We start from the raw sequence: 17,407 nt of genomic DNA, 5'->3' as shown, positions 1-17,407 counted from the left end.
TAAAAAATCAAAAGTCCTTACAGTGGTCTAGAGCTGCACTATTTAATATGGTAGCTATTAGCCACATAGGGCAATCGCACACTTGATCTGTGGCTACTGCAACTGAAGAACTGAATTTCTTAATTAGTTAATTTAAATTTAAAAACTGATACTCAGTGAAATTATTGGAAGAATTTTAAGTATATTGGAACAAATGGAGAATGTGAATCTACTTTTTCAACTGTAAATTTTGTGAGCTCTAAAAGCAGATGAGTACTTCCAATGAAAGTGTCTGAGTTTAATTTGTGTTGCAAGTATACACACTAGATTTTGAAGATTTAGTATGAAAAAATAATGTAAAATACATTATTGATAATTTTAAAAATATTGATCAGTTTTAAATGATGTTTTGATATAGTGTTAAAATATATTTTTTTTGCTTTATAACAAATTTAATCAGTTATACATATACATATGTTCCCATATCCCCTCCCTTTTGCGTCTCCCTCCCACCCTCCCTATCCCACCCTTCCAGGCGGTCACATAGCACCGAGCTGATCTCCCTGTGCTATGCGGCTGCTTCCCACTAGCTATCTACCTTACGTTTGGTAGTGTATATATGTCCATGCCGCTCTTTCACTTTTCAACAGCTTACCCTTCCCCCTCCCCATATCCTCAAGTCCATTATCTAGTAGGTCTGTGTCTTTATTCCTATCTTACCCCTATGTTCTTCATGACATTTTTTTTTCTTAAATTCCATATATATGTGTCAGCATACAGTATTTGTCTTTCTCTTTCTGACTTACTTCACTCTGTATGACAGACTCTAGGTCCATCCACTTCATTACAAATAGCTCAATTTCATTTCTTTTTATGGCTGAGTAATATTCCATTGTATATATGTGCCACATCTTCTTTATCCATTCATCTGATGATGGACACTTAGGTTGTTTCCATCTCTGGGCTATTGTAAATAGGGCTGCTATGAACATTTTGGTACATGTCTCTTTTTGAATTATGGTTTTCTCAGGGTATATGCCCAGTAGTGGGATTGCTGGGTCATATGGTAGTTCTATTTGTAGTTTTTTAAGGAACCTCCGTACTGTTCTCCATAGTGGCTGTACCAATTCACATTCCCACCAGCAGTGCAAGAGTGTTCCTTTTTTTCCACACCCTCTCCAGCATTTATTGTTTCTAGATTTTTTGATGATGGCCATTCTGACTGGTGTGAGATGATATCTCATTGTAGTTTTGATTTGCATTTCTCTAATGAGCAAAGATGTTGAGCATCCTTTCATGTGTTTGTTGGCAGTCTGTATATCTTCTGTGGAGAAATGTCTATTTAGGTCTTCTGCCCATTTTTGGATTGGGTTGTTTGTTTTTTTGTTATTGAGCTGCATGAGCTGCTTATAAATTTTGGAGATTAATCCTTTGTCAGTTGCTTCATTTACAAATATTTTCTCCCATTCTGAGGGTTGTCTTTTGGTCTTGTTTATGGTTTCCTTTGCTGTGCAAAAGCTTTTAAGTTTCATTACGTCCCATGTGTTTATTTTTGTCTTTATTTCCATTTCTCAAGGAGGTGGGTCAAAAAGGATCTTGCTGTGATTTATGTCATAGAGTGTTCTGCCTATGTTTTCCTCTAAGAGTTTGATAGTGTCTGGCCTTACATTTAGGTCTTTAATCCATTTTGAGCTTATTTTTGTGTATGGTGTTAGGGAGTGATCTAATCTAATACTTTTACATGTCCCTATCCAGTTTTCCCAGCACCACTTATTGAAGAGACTGTCCTTTCTCCACTGTACATTCCTGCCTCCTTTATCAAAGATAAGGTGACCATATGTCCGTGGATTTATCTCTGGGCTTTCTATCCTGTTCCATTGATCTATCTTTCTGTTCTTGTGCCAGTACCATACTGTCTTGATTACTGTAGCTTTGTAGTATAGTCTGAAGTCAGGGAGCCTGATTCCTCCAGCTCCATTTTTCGTTCTCAAGATTGCTTTGGCTATTCGGGGTCTTTTGTGTTTCTATACAAATTGTGAAATTTTTTGCTCTAGTTCTGTGAAAAATGCCAGTGGTAGTTTGATAGGGATTGCATTGAATCTGTAGATTGCTTTGGGTAGTAGAGTCATTTTCACAATGTTGATTCTTCCAATCCAAGAACATGGTACATCTCTCCATCTATTTGTATCATCTTTAATTTCTTTCATCAGTGTCTTATAATTTTCTGCATACAGGTCTTTTGTCTCCTTAGGTAGGTTTATTCCTAGATATTTTATTCTTTTTGTTGCAATGGTAAATGGGAGTGTTTTCTTGATTTCACTTTCAGATTTTTCATCATTAGTATATAGGAATGCCAGAGATTTCTGTGCATTAATTTTGTATCCTGCAACTTTACCAAATTCATTGATTAGCTCTAGTAGTTTTCTGGTAGCATCTTTAGGATTCTCTATGTATAGTATCATGTCATCTGCAAACAGTGACAGCTTTACTTCTTCTTTTCCGATTTGGATTCCTTTTATTTCCTTTTCTTCTCTGATTGCTGTGGCTAAAACTTCCAAAACTAGGTTGAATAAGAGTGGTGAGAGTGGGCAACCTTGTCTTGTTCCTGATCTTAGTGGAAATGGTTTCAGTTTTTCACCATTGAGGACGATGCTGGCTGTGGGTTTGTCATATATGGCCTTTATTATGTTGAGGAAAGTTCCCTCTATGCCTACTTTCTGCAGGGTTTTTATCATAAATGGGTGTTGAATTTTGTCGAAAGCTTTCTCTGCATCTATTGAGATGATCATATGGTTTTTCTCCTTCAATTTGTTAATGTGGTGTATCACGTTGATTGATTTGCGTATATTGAAGAATCCTTGCATTCCTGGAATAAACCCCACTTGATCATGGTGTATGATCCTTTTAATGTGCTGTTGGATTCTGTTTGCTAGTATTTTGTTGAGGATTTTTGCATCTATGTTCATCAGTGATATTGGCCTGTAGTTTTCTTTCTTTGTGACATCCTTGTCTGGTTTTGGTATCAAGGGGATGGTGGCCTCGTAGAATGAGTTTGGGAGTGTTCCTCCCTCTGCTATATTTTGGAAGAGTTTCAGAAGGATAGGTGTTAGCTCTTCTCTAAATGCTTGATAGAATTCACCTGTGAAGCCATCTGGTCCTGGGCTTTTGTTTGTTGGAAGATTTTTTATCACAGTTTCAATTTCAGTGCTTGTGATTGGTCTGTTCATATTTTCTATTTCTTCCTGATTCAGTCTTTGCAGGTTGTGCATTTCTAAGAATTTGTCCATTTCTTCCAGGTTGTCCATTTTATTGGCATAGAGTTGCTTGTAGTAATCTCTCATGATCTTTTGTATTTCTGCAGTGTCACTTGTTACTTCTCCTTTTTCATTTCTAATTCTATTGATTTGAGACTTCTCCCTTTTTTTCTTGATGAGTCTGGCTAATGGTTTATCAATTTTGTTTATCTTCTCAAAGAACCAGCTTTTAGTTTTATTGATCTTTGCTATCATTGCCTTCATTTCTTTTTCATTTATTTCTGATCTGATTTTTATGATTTCTTTCCTTCTGCTAACTTTGGGATGTTTTTGTTCTTCTTTCTCTAATTGCTTTAGGTGCAAGGTTAGGTTGTTTATTCGAGATGTTTCCTGTTTCTTAAGGTAGGATTGTGTTGCTATAAACTTCCCTCTTAGAACTGCTTTTGCTGCATCCCATAGGTTTTGGGTCATCGTGTCTCCATTGTCATTTGTTTCTAGGTATTTTTTAATTTCCCCTTTGATTTCTTCAGTGATCACTTTGTTATTAAGTAGTGTATTGTTTAGCCTCCATGTGTTTGTATTTTTTACAGCTCTTTTCCTGTAATTGATATCTAGTCTCATAGCATTGTGGTCGGAAAAGATACTTGATACAATTTCAATATTCTTAAATTGACCAAGGCTTGATTTGTGACCCAAGATATGATCTATCCTGGAGAATGTTCCATGAGCACTTGAGAAAAATGTGTATTCTGTTGTTTTTGGATGGAATGTCCTATAAATATCAATTAAGTCCATCTTGTTTAATGTATCATTTAAAGCTTGTGTTTTCTTATTTATTTTCATTTTGGATGATCTGTCCATTGGTGAAAGTGGGGTGTTAAAGTCCCCTACTATGAGTGTGTTACTGTCGATTTCTCCTTTTATGGCTGTTAGTATTTGCTTTATGTATTGAGGTGCTCCTATGTTTGGTGCATAAATATTTACAATTGTTATATCTTCTTCTTGGATCGATCCCTTGATCATTATGTAGTGTCCTTCTTTGTCTCTTCTAATAGTCTTTATTTTAAAGTCTATTTTGTCTGATATGAGAATTGCTACTCTAGCTTTCTTTTGGTTTCCATTTGCATGGAATATCTTTTTCCATCCCCTTACTTTCAGTCTGTATTTGTCTCTAGGTCTGAAGTGGGTCTCCTGTAGACAGCATATATATGGGTCTTGTTTTTGTATCCATTCAGCCAATCTGTGTCTTTTGGTGGGAGCATTTAGTCCATTTACATTTAAGGTAATTATCGATATGTATGTTCCTATTACCATTTTCTTAATTGTTTTGGGTACGTTATTGTAGGTCTTTTCCTTCTGTTGTGTTTCTTGCCTAGAGAAGTTCCTTTAGCATTTGTTGTAAAGCTGGTTTGGTGGTGCTGAACTCTCTCAGCTTTTGCTTGTCTGTAAACGTTTTAATTTCTTCATCAAATCTGAATGAGATCTTTGCTGGGTAGAGTAATCTTGGGTGCAGGTTTTTCTCCTTCATCACTTTAATTATGTCCTGCCACTCCCTTCTGGCTTGTAGAGTTTCTGCTGAGAGATCAGCTGTTATCCTGATGGGGATTCCCTTGTGTGTTATTTGTTGTTTTTGCCTTGCTGCTTTTAATAGGATTTCTTTGTGTTTAATTTTTGACAGTTTGATTAATATGTGTCTTGGCGTATTTCTCCTTGGATTTATTCTGTATGGAACTCTCTGTGCCTCCTGGACTTGATTAACTATTTCCTCTCCCATATTAGGGAAGTTTTCCACTATAATCTCTTCAAATATTTTCTCAGTCCCTTTCTTTTTCTCTTCTTCTTCTGGAACCCCTATAATTCGAATGTTGGTGCGTTTAATGTTGTCCCAGAGGTCTCTGAGACTGTCCTCTGTTCTTTTCATTCTTTTTTCTTTATTTTGCTCTGCAGCAGTTATTTCCACTATTTTATCTTCCACCTCACTTATCCGTTCTTCTGCCTCAGTTATTCTGCTATTGATCCCATCTAGAGTATTTTTATTTCATTTATTGTGTTTTTAATCGATGCTTGATTCATCTTTAGTTCTTCTAGGTCCTTGGTAACTGTTTCTTGCATTTTGTCTATTCTATTTCCAAGATTTTGGATCTTGGAAATAGAATCTTGGATCATCTTTACCATCATTATTCTGAATTCTTTTTCAGGTAGACTGCCTATTACCTCTTCATTTGTTAGGTCTGGTGGGTTTTTATCTTGCTCCTTCTCCTGCTGTGTGTTTTTCTGTCTTCTCATTTTGCTTATGTTACTGTGTTTGGGGTCTCCTTTTTGCAGGCTGCAGGTTCGTAGTTCCCGTTGTTTTTGGTGTCTGTCCCCAGTGGCTAAGGTTGGTTTAGTGGGTTGTTTAGCTTCCTGGTGGAGGGGACTAGTGCCTGTGTTCTGGTGGATGAGGCTGGATCTTGTCTTTCTGGTGGGCAGGTCCATGTCTGGTGGTGTGTTTTGGGGTGTCTGCGGACTTTTTATGAGTTTAGGCCACCTCTCTGCTAATGGGTGGCGTTGTGTTCCTGTCTTGCTAGTTGTTTGGCATAGGGTGTCCAGCACTGTAGCTTGCTGGTCGTTGAGTGAAGCTGGGTGCTGGTGTTGAGATGGAGATCTCTGGAAGATTTTCGCCGTTTGATATTATGTGGAGCTGGGAGGTCTCTTGTGGACCAGTGTCCTGAAGTTGGCTCTCCCACCTCAGAGGCACAGCACTGACTCCTGGCTCCTCAATTTGGGATGATGTGTTGTCCATTCATGTATTCCACAGATGCAGGGTACAGCAAGTTGATTGTGGAGCTTTAATCCGCTGCTTCTGAGGCTGCTGGGAGAGGTTTCCCTTTCTCTTCTTTGTTCTCACAGCTCCTGGGTCTCAGCTTTGGATTTGGCCCCGCCTCTGCGTGTAGGTCGCCGGAGGGCGTCTGTTCTTCGCTCAGACAGGACAGGGTTAAAGGAGCAGCCTCTTCGGGGACTCTGGCTCACTCAGGCCGGGCGGGAGGGAGGGGCACGGAGTGCGGGGCGAGCCTGCAGCGGCAGAGGTCGGCGTGACGTTGCACCAACCCAAGGCGCACCGTGCGTTCTCCCTGGGAAGCCGCCCCTGGATCCCGGGACCCCGGCTGTGGCGGGCTGCACAGGCTTCCGGAAGGGCGGTGTGGACAGTGACCTGTGCTCGCACACAGGCTTCTTGGCGGTGGCAGCAGCAGCCCCAGCGTCCCACACCCGTCACTGGGCTCCGCGCTTTCAGTTGTGACTCGCGCCCGTCTGTGGAGCCCCTTAAAGCAGTGCTCTTAATCCCCTCTCCTGCGCACCAGGAAATCAAGAGGGAAGAAAAAGTCTCTTGCCTCTTCGGCAGCTCCAGAGTTTTCCCGGACTCCCTGCCGGCTAGCTGTGGCTCATTAGCCCCCTTGCAGCTGAGTTCTCGCCGCCAGCCCCAGTCCTCTCCCTGCGCTCTGACCGAAGCCCGAGCCTCAGCTTCCAGCGCCGCCGGGGCGAGCAGACAAGCCTCTCGGCCTGGTGAGTGCCGCTCGGCACCAATCCTCTGTGCGGGAATCTCTCCGCTTTGCCCTACCCAGGTATGTGGGGACTTTCTTGCCTTTTGGGAGGTCTGGGGTCTTCTGCCAGCGTTCAGTAGGTGTTCTGTAGGAGTTGTTCCACGTGTAGCTGTATTTCTGGTGTATCCGTGGGGAGGACGGTGATCTCCGCATCTTACTCTTCCGCCATCTTACCCGGAAGTCCTTCTAAAATATATTCTTAAAATTAATATCCCCAGTCACAGATCAGAGGAGACTAAGACTTGACAAATAAAAGCAAGGTGGTATCATGGATTGGATCCTGGAACAAAAAGTTAACATTAATGGAAAAACTGATGAAATCCAAGTAATAAGTAATTGAAGTTTAGTTATTAGTGATGTACCAGCGTTAGTTTCTTAATTTTGACAAAGGTACCACTGTACATATGATCTTAATAATAGGGAAGTTGAGAGAAGAGTGCACATCAACTCCCTGCACTTTTGCAGCACTTGTGTAATCAAAAATTACTCCAAAATAAAAAATTTCTTAAAATTTGGAATTTTCAAAGGAAAGGTAGGAGAACTAAAGAATGTATTTGAAGGAAATATGGCCAAAAATTGTCCAAAGATGGTAAAAGCTATAAGCCAACAGATTGAAGAAGCTCAACGAACCCCAAGCACAAGAAACTTTACAAAAATTACATGTAGGCACATAATTAAATTGCTCAAAACTGGTGATACATATATACAATGGAATATTACTCAGCTATAAAAAGAAACGAAATTGAGTTATTTGTAGTGAGGTGGATGGACCTAGAGTCTGTCATACAGAGTGAAGTAAGTCAGAAAGAGAAAAACAAATACAGTATGCTAACACATATATATGGAATCTAAGAAGAAAAAGAAAGGTCACGAAGAACCTAGGGGTAAGACAGGAATAAAGACACAGACCCACTAGAGAATGGACTTGAGGATATGGGGAGGGGGAAGGGTAAGGTGGGACAAAGTGAGAGAGTGGCATGGACATATATACACTACCAAACATAAAATAGATAGCTAGTGGGAAGCAGCCACATAGCACAGGGAGATCAGCTCGGTGCTTTGTGACCACCTAGAGGGGTGGGATAGGGAGGGTGGGAGGGAGGGAGACGTAAGAGGGAAGAGATATGGGAACATATGTATATGTATAACTGATTCACTTTGTTATAAAGCAGAAACTAACACACCATTGTAAAGCAATTATACTCCAATGTTAAGAAAAAAAAAGATACGTGTACCACAATGTTCGTTGCAGCACTATTTACAATTTCCAGGACATGGAAGCAACCTAAGTGTCCATCGACAGATGAATGGATAAAGAAGATGTGGCATATATATACAATGCAATATTACTCAGCCATAAAAGAAACGAAATTGAGGTATTTGTAGTGAAGTGGATGGACCTAGAGTCTGTCATACAGAGTGAAGTAAGTCAGAAAGAGAAAAACAAATACCGTATGATAATACATATATATGGAATCTAAAAAACCGGTACTGATGAACCTAGTGGCAGAGCAGGAATGAAGATGCAGATGTAGAAAATGGACTTGAGGACACAGGAGGGGAAGGGGAAGCTGGGACGAACTGAGAGAGTAGCACTGACATATATACACTACCAAATGTAAAATGGATGGCTAGTGGGAAGCTGCTGTATAGCACAAAGAGATCAGCTCGGTGCTTTGTGATGACTTAGAAGGGTGGGATAGGGAGGGTGGGAGGGAGACGCAAGAGGGAAGAGATATGGGGACATATGTATACTTATAGCTGATTCACTCTGTTGTACAACAGAAACTAACACAACATTGTAAAGCAATTATACTCCAATAAAGATATAATAAATAAATAAATAACTCAAAAAATAACAAAAAATAAAAATTGCTTTTATCATGAGTCATCATTCTTTAGCTCCTTTTAAAAAAAATCTTGGATGTGATGGACTACACTTTGGCTTTAACTTTACTCATTATTTATCCTCACTCTCCACACTCCCTGGGCATTCAAACAATTTTAATACATATAATTATGTTCATATTTTAGAATATGGAATACAGCAATATTTTGTTTATTACAAATATTTTAATTTACAGGTTTGTATAAGTTTATTAAGAATATTTTAATTTACAGGTTTGTTCCACATGAGTAACTTAATTAACCTACAAATTAGAGAGAAGGAGGTAGAAGAAATCTTTTGGTCTCTGCATTTATACATGCAGCTATAGTCTGCAAGTCCACAGGCTTGTGGCAGGGCTCACTTGGAGGCCAAGATGACTAGCTTCTCTTTACATGTGGTCTTCCACCTTAAAAGAAGCTAAATGGGCCCCTTCATGTGACCATAGCATCATTCTAAGAATGCTGAGTGGCAAGACCAGGTCTAAGAGCATGAATGCCTCGGTATGGTTGGCCTGCCACGGTGACTAGGAATGCACATAATCCATTAGGTTTTGCTAACCTTCTAAGTTTCCTTAAGTAGCCAAATATCTAGATACAAAGATGCAGAGTCTCTTAGTGATTATTATTATGATTCTGACTTGGCAGTTAGAGATATTTGTGACATTTCAAGTAAATTGTACTATTTGGTGATCTAAAGCCTCAACATACAAACACTTACCAAGCATCTCTTTGTATCATGTCTGCTGATGTCCCCATGAGCCAATGCTGACACATGGCCAAATCCAGAGTCGATTTGGAAGGGGATCCACAAGGGCACAGATACTGGGAAGAATGATTCATGGGGCATTAATGTGGCAATCACCACAAGATCATTGAAAATTGTACTGTATAATTTTCTTAATTATTAAAGTGGGAGCATATTTTGTCTATTAAAGATATCAACCTCAAGGCATGGATTTCATTTTCCATATTTAGTATTTGAAGTTAATTATTTCCTTTAACTATTTCATTTTATTATCAATATCATTTTGTGTTTCATTGAATTCATAGATTTTTTTTTTAAATAGCATTGCTATTTCTTTTCTCACATTATTCTGCTCTGGATTTCATTGAATGTAATCAATTAACAATATAGTCATAACAATTATATGGAGAGTCAAATGTTTTAGTGTTTTTAAATTTTTTCTTTAGTAAAGAAAGTTTAGCATGTCAACAGATCAAAAGAAGGTTAATATTTCTAAAGTATTTTTATGGATGAGGTTCTAACTGTAAAATACTATGTCAAACAAACAAACAAACAAACAACAACAAACAAGAACTACATATGCCACACAAAATACATCTATAGATCGAATTGGGCCCAAGAGCTATCAGTTTGCAAACTCTGCTCAAACTAAAAGTAAATGATAAAATTAATATTTTAGCATAACAAGCCCAATTTTTGCTCCATGCTATGTCATCCAGATAGGTCTTAAGAGAATTTAGAATGTTAATGTTTTCCACCATCTGCCATTTTCAGAGTGAAATCCTCAATCTAATTTGGAGAAAAGATCTGCCATACAGCAGACTGTTACAGAGTTTTATATATATTCATTAGTGATAAGCATAAAATCAGTTTAATTTATAGTTAAAATGCTATTCAAGAAAACTTGAAGGCAAGTCTTTCAGCCAGAACAATTATAATTTCATGCCAGTTGATAAAAGTTGGCTAAATTAGGCCTGTTTTACCAGTAATCACTGGTCATCACTTTGTTTGTGGGGACAGAAATGGGATGTGTAGGACCCTCAAAAGTGTGATCTGCAGACCAACATCAGCATTACCTAGGAACTCCTTAGAAATGCAAAATCTTGGGTGCCATGCCAGACATACTGAATTGGAATCTGCAATTTAACAAGATCCCCAGGGGACTGTGTACACGTTAAAGTTTGAGAGGCACTGGCCTGGGATACATTTCTTGATTAAGTGGTGTCTTGTTCAAAACCACCAGGACGGACCTCATCAGTGAGCTTTTGTTGGGAGAGGAGAAGCATGAGCACTTGGGGCAGGGCCCTGGCTCTGGCCATCCTGAGACAGAAATATCTGAATTGGCTCCAGAGCCCCATGGACATTTTGCTATGGGCCCCGTGCAAAAATGTAGAGGTAGCATACTACCGCTTCTCCAGCAGCTGAGAACTGTTTCTATATGAAAGCTGGTTTTCTGAGGGGACACACAGTCTTGCAGAAATACGTGCTGTCAGTACATTTTGCTCATACCCACTCCTAAAACTTTCACCCACACTTCATTTTACAACTCAACCTAATAGTTCCCCTGAGAGCCTAGTGAAAAGGAGCCATGGAGCCACTTGACCTTCTAGAGACACACTGCCATGTAGTGTTACATATGCAGTGGCCTTTTCAGTGCCTCACTTCAGAAGGCATATGGCATCAGTCTGTCCCATTACTGGTCATATGAACATGATCACTTTGTTAAGGTGCTATCTGCCAGTTGTCCACCGTAAAACTTCCTTTTCTCATAGAGGTTCGGGAGAAAAGTATTTGTTGTGAGGGGACAGATAAAAATTCTAAAGAAAACTTATATTGTCTTTTCCCAGTATATCCCTCTGTGAGAGAGAAAATGTTAACAAATATCTAATCAAAGATTAGAGAATATAGTTCATGTTATTCTTTTTAAGAACAATAAAAACAATTAACAATGCTAAGTTATCTAAATTACACTTGTGGTGGCCAAATCTGTATAATCCTTTTAAATTACCTTGGTATTGGGGGTAGTTTTTTCAACACGAGAGTACACTATAGAATATCCATATTTTTCCCCATGGGAAGAAATAGCGATGGTTATTTCCTTTTTGTACTTACAAAGTAAAATTCAGAACATTATATATGGTTACTTAATTCAATTATTAATGAAGAGAGATATATCACAATAGCTTTTTTTAAAAATAAATTTTATGTATTTATTTATTTTTGGCAGTGTTGTGTCTTCGTTGCTGCATGTGGGCTTTCTCTAGTTGCGGCGAGCAGGGGCTACTCTTCATTGTGGTGCACGGGCTTCTCATTGCGGTGGCTTCTTTTGTTGCAGAGCATGGGCTCTAGGCGTGCAGGCTTCAGTAGTTGTGGCACGCGGGCTCAGTAGTTGTGGCATGCGGGCTCTAGAGCGCAGGCTCAGTAGTTGTGGCTCACGGCCTTAGTTGTTCTGCAGCATGTGGGATCTTCCCAGATCAGGGCTCGAACCGTGTCCCTTGCATTGTCAGGCGGATTCTTAACCACTGCGTCACCAGGGAAGCCCCACAAAGCTTTTAAAAAATCTTTTCAATATCCACTAAAGAACTTACTCTCTTTAAAGTATATTTATGGGTAACAATTTCAGTGGTTAAAATGCCATGTTTTTGTTTTTGTTTTTGTTTTTTGGCCAAGACAAGACACTCAGTTTTACTCTTCTTTCAGCGGCAAAAACATATAATCAACATGAATTATTACATAACATTTGGGCATGTAAAAATATTTTTCTAAATAAAGTTAAATCTAATACTGACTCCATCCTCCTGGACTTTGGAATTAAGTACAAATTTTCCTCCCTCCCTCTCTTCCTTCCTTCCTTCCTTCCCTCCCTCCCTCCTTCCTTTTTTTTTTTTTTTTTTTTTCTTTTTTAAGACTTCATTTTTTTTTTAGAGCACTTTTGGGTTAAAGAGATTTCCCATATACCCCCTGGGCCCACATATGTATAGATTTCTCTATTATCAACTTCTCCCACTAGAGTGGCACGCTTGTTACAACTGATGAACCCATGTTAACATATCATAATCACCCAAAGTCCACAGACACCTTAGGGTTCATTCTTGGTATTATACATTCTATGGGTTTAGACATGCATAATGGCATATATCCATCATTATGGTATTGTACTATTTTCACTGGCCAAAAAATAAAAGTGCCATGCTTTAACTAAACTTTAATAGTCATTATCTCATTTGACCCACACAACAATGATATGAAGAAGATAGGGAATGCATTATCTTCATTTATCAGATGAGGAGAACCTTAAAGAGGCCAGTGATTTGCCCATGCCCACACACATTAGGGCCAGAAATAAAAACAGAACTGAGGTCTCCTGATTCCTGGACCAGGATGTTTTCCATTATAGCATAGTATTTATCTCCCTAGTTGCTCTTAAAATCTATGATCTGGGGCTTCCCTGGTGGCACATGGTTGAGAGTCTGCCTGTGGATGCAGGGGAGGATGTGATGGGGAAATGACTCTTGATTTGATTCTCAAAAAATGATGGGGTAGTGCCTGATAAACATAGTAGAAACTCATTGAATGTTTGTTGAATGAACACATGAATTAGTTAACATGTATTCATGACATATATCTTAGCTATTAACTTTTCTAGTAAGCCACTGACAACCCCAGTCTAGGTTAGGAGATACTACTGTTTCCATTGTGCCCCATCATACTTCTGTTGTAATTTGTCATCAATGGTATTGTTGAGATTAGTATCATTATTATTGCTACATTTATTGGGTGCCAGAAGCTGAGGCACTGAGATTAACTCAGATTACAAGGTCACATAGTTAGTAAGGGAGATTAACTCAGATTACAAGGTCACATAGTTAGTAAGGGAAGAGTCATTTGTCATCACTTCTTACCCTTTATTATACTCATCTTCTTACTTGTCTCTCTACTGCACTGCTGATTCTTTGAGGATTGAACCTGAGTCAGAGTTAGCTTCCATAATAACAAGAACAGTAGCAAACAACATTCACTGAGTAGTCATACTACTTTACATGGTTGACCTCATTTAAATTTCACAACATGCTTATGCTTAGGTACTATTCAACCTATTTTACCATAAGATACATTTGGCAGTTATTTCTTTAAGATATACCATATGGGGCTTCCCTGGTGGCACAGTGGTTGAGAGTCTGCCTGCCGATGCAGGGGACACAGGTTCGTGCCCCGGTCCAGGAAGATGCCATATGCTGCGGAGTGGCTGGGCCTGTGAGCCATGGCCGCTGAGCCTGCGCGTCCGGAGCCTGTGCTCCGCAACGTGAGAGGCCACAACAGTGAGAGGCCTGTGTACCAAAAAAAAAAAAAAAAAAAAGATATACCATATGATTGAAATTATTGCAAAAGGCTATAATTATTTTTCACATTTTATTTATTTATGATTTTAAATATAATCTTTATTCTTTAGAACAGTTTGAATTTAAATGAAAATTGCAAAGTACAGGGTTCCCATATATTCCACACACTTTCCCTTATTATGAATATCTTACATTCATATGGCACATTTGTTACAATTATTAAACCAATATTGAGTCAGTAGTTTATTCAGACTTCCTTAGTTTTTACCTAGTGTTCTTTTTCCATTCCAGGATCCCATCCAGGATACTACATTACTTTTAGTTTTCATGTGCCCTTAGGCTTCTCTTGGTTATGACAGTTTATCAGACTTTCCTTGCTTTTGATGAACTTAGTTTTGCAGAGAACTACTTAGATATTTTGTAGAATATTCCTCAATTGGAAACCATCTAATGTTTCTCACATGATTAGGCTGGGGTTATGGGTTTGGGGGAGAAAGACCACGGAGGTAAAATGCCATCTTTATCACTTCAGAGCAAGGGTACATAATATCAATATTTCTTATCACCATTGCTGTTGACCTTGATCACCTGGCTGAGGTAGTGTTTGTCAGATTTATCGACCCTAAAGTTACTGTTTTTCTTCCCATTCCACATTGTACTCTTTGGAAAGAAGTCACTACATGCAGCCCTTACTTAAGGAGCAGGCTGTTATGCCCCACTCCCTTGAGCATGGAGTAGCTATCTAATTATTTAGAATTCTTCTGCAAGAGATACTATCTCTTCTTCCCCATGTTTTCACACAAAAGACCCCGAATAGTCAAAGCAGTCTTGAGGGAAAAAAAACAGAGCTGGAGGAATCAGACTCCCTGATTTCAGACTGTACTACAAAGCTACAGTCATCAAGACAATATGGTACGTGAACAAAACCAGAAATATAGATTAATGGAACAGGATAGAAAGCCCAGAGATAAACCAATGCACCTATGGTCAACTAACCTATGACAAAGGAGGCAAGGATATACAATGGAGAAAAGACAGTCTCTTCAATAAGTGGTGCTGGGAAAACTGGACAGCTACATGTAAAAGAGTGAAATTAGAACACTCCCTAACACCATACACAAAACTAACTCAAAATGGATTAAAGACCTAAATGTAAGACCGGACATCATAGAATTCTTAGAGGGAAACATAGGAAGAACACCCTTTGACATAAATCACAGCAAGGTCTTCTCTGACCCACTCCTAGAGGAATGGAAATAAAAACAAACAAATGGGACCTAATGAAAAAAAGCTTTTGCACAACAAAGGAAACTATAAACAAGATGAAAAGACAACCCTCAGAATGGGAGAAAATATTTCCAAACAAATCAAAGGACAAAGGATTAATCTCCAAAATATATAAACAGCTCATGCAGCTCAATATTAAAAAAACAAACAACCCAATCCAAAAATGGCAGAAGACCTAAATAGACATTTCTCCAAAGAAGACGTACAGATGGCCAAGAGGCACATGAAAAGCTGCTCAACATCACTAATTATTAGAGAAATGCAAGTCAAAACTACAATGAGGTATCACCTCACACCAGTTAGAATGGGCATCACCAGAAAATCTATAAACAACCAATGCTGGAGAGGGTGTGGAGAAAAGGGAACCCTCCTGCACTATTGGTGGGAATGTAAATTGATACAGCCACTATGGAAAACAGTATGGAGGTTCCTTAAAAAACTAAAAATAGAATTACCATATGACCCAGCAATCTCACTACTGGGCATATACCCAGAGAAAACCCTAATTCAAAAAGACACACGCACCCCAGTGTTCACTGTAGCACTATTTACAATAGCCAAGTCATGGAAGCAATAAAGATAAAGAAGATGTGGTACATATATACAATGGAATATTACTCAGCCATAAACAGGAATGAAATTGGGTCATTTTGTAGAGACATGGATGGACCTAGAAACTGTCATACAAAGTGAAGTAAGTCAGAAAGAGAAAAGCAAATATCGTATATTAACGCATATATATAGTATCTAGAAATGGGCCTCCCTGGTGGCGCAGTGGTTAAGAGTCCGCCTGCCAATGCAGGGGATACGGGTTCGTGCCCCGGTCTGGGAGGATCCCATATGCCGCGGAGCGGCTGGGCCCGTGAGCCATGGCCGCTGGGCCTGCGCATCCGGAGCCTGTGCTCCGCAACGGGAGAGGCCACAACAGTGAGAGGCCCGTGTACCGCAAAAAGAAAAAAAAAAAAAAATTTTGTTAATTTCAAAAAAAAAATAGAGCATTTAATGAAGACTATGGTTGCTTGAGCGATACAATAAATCAGTTACTTTTAGTTATCTCTTCTTTCCCTAAAGTGTCTGCCACTTATAGTCCTTGCTATGTTCTGAAAAAATATGTTATCATTTTGACATCATAAATACTTATTAATTATTATTTATAGCACTGGGTTGGGTCCTCAAAAAGGAACCCCAAATAATTCTTATACTCTAGGATGCTTCCAATATAAAATAAAATCAAAGACTATATAACGGGTCAGTTGGAAAAGAAATAAATCTAATAACTATGATAAAAGATAGTATTCAGATTATTTTAACAGTGTCAAAGAGCAGAAGCAATTAACACTGCATTCAATGGCCTTTAAACATAGCATCCTAAATCAATTGGAGAAAAGGTTACACAAAAAGCAGGTGACATGCTTAAATACCAAGTAGGTGAAAAGGTTATTGGACTATTCTCAAAGGTCTTGTTCAGTGTCAGAAACTATCAAATTACGAACTTACGTAGTTTTGCTCCTTTTCAGGGGTAAGATTATCTTGTTACCTCCCATCATCTTATTATTATCTAAACAATTAAAAAAATAATTTTCCCTCTTTCACCTAGATTGTCTTTTGTCTCCTGAGCAATTACTCTTTTAGATTCACCACAACTCCGTCAGGTCTAAGCGGATTTTTCTAATTGTAAGGCCTCTCTCGGCCCTCTCTCTTTTCCTCATGACCTCATTCAATTATTAGAACCTTATTTAACAATTAAATTGCTTTGACGATTCTCTGCATATTAAAAGGGCCTACGGAACACATGCAAGCATTCATTCAAATTATTTGTTACCTTGCTAACGATTAGACCCTAAAGTCCATTCTCCATCACTGTAGCTGGGAAGACAAACATCCCTTTATTAATTTAGAGGGATAACTTCTGTATCTCCCTTGTCATGGTAACAAGTCTGTGCAGGTGGAGGTGAAGGAAACAGAACCCAAGGGAAATCGAAGTGAATGACAGGTAAGGGCCAAAGCACGTCGCCTACCTCAGCCTTCCCCACAAAACGCCCATTCTTCCCTGTCCAGTTTCCAAAGGCGCATCCAGGGTGGATGCGAGGTCACGCGTGGGAAGGCGTCATACTCCTCCGCAGGGGCCCGATGGGAGAGGGAGGCGGGGAAGGGGAGCGGGGAGACCCGCGCGGGGAGGTGGCAAGGGAAGGCCGCGGTGCCCCGCTCCCCAGGCCACGCGTAGAGGGCGAGGACCAGGGATGCGGGGCGGCCAGCGGCCTGCACGGCCCCGGCCCCGCAGGCCCCTCCCCGCCGCAGTATCCCTGCGCAAAGTCCCCGCACGCGGGCGGGAGGAGG

The sequence above is a fragment of the Mesoplodon densirostris genome, chromosome 12, assembly GCF_025265405.1.
Source record: "Mesoplodon densirostris isolate mMesDen1 chromosome 12, mMesDen1 primary haplotype, whole genome shotgun sequence".
NCBI classification, from domain to species: Eukaryota; Metazoa; Chordata; class Mammalia; order Artiodactyla; family Ziphiidae; genus Mesoplodon; species Mesoplodon densirostris.
This window is presented reverse-complemented; position numbering follows the sequence as displayed.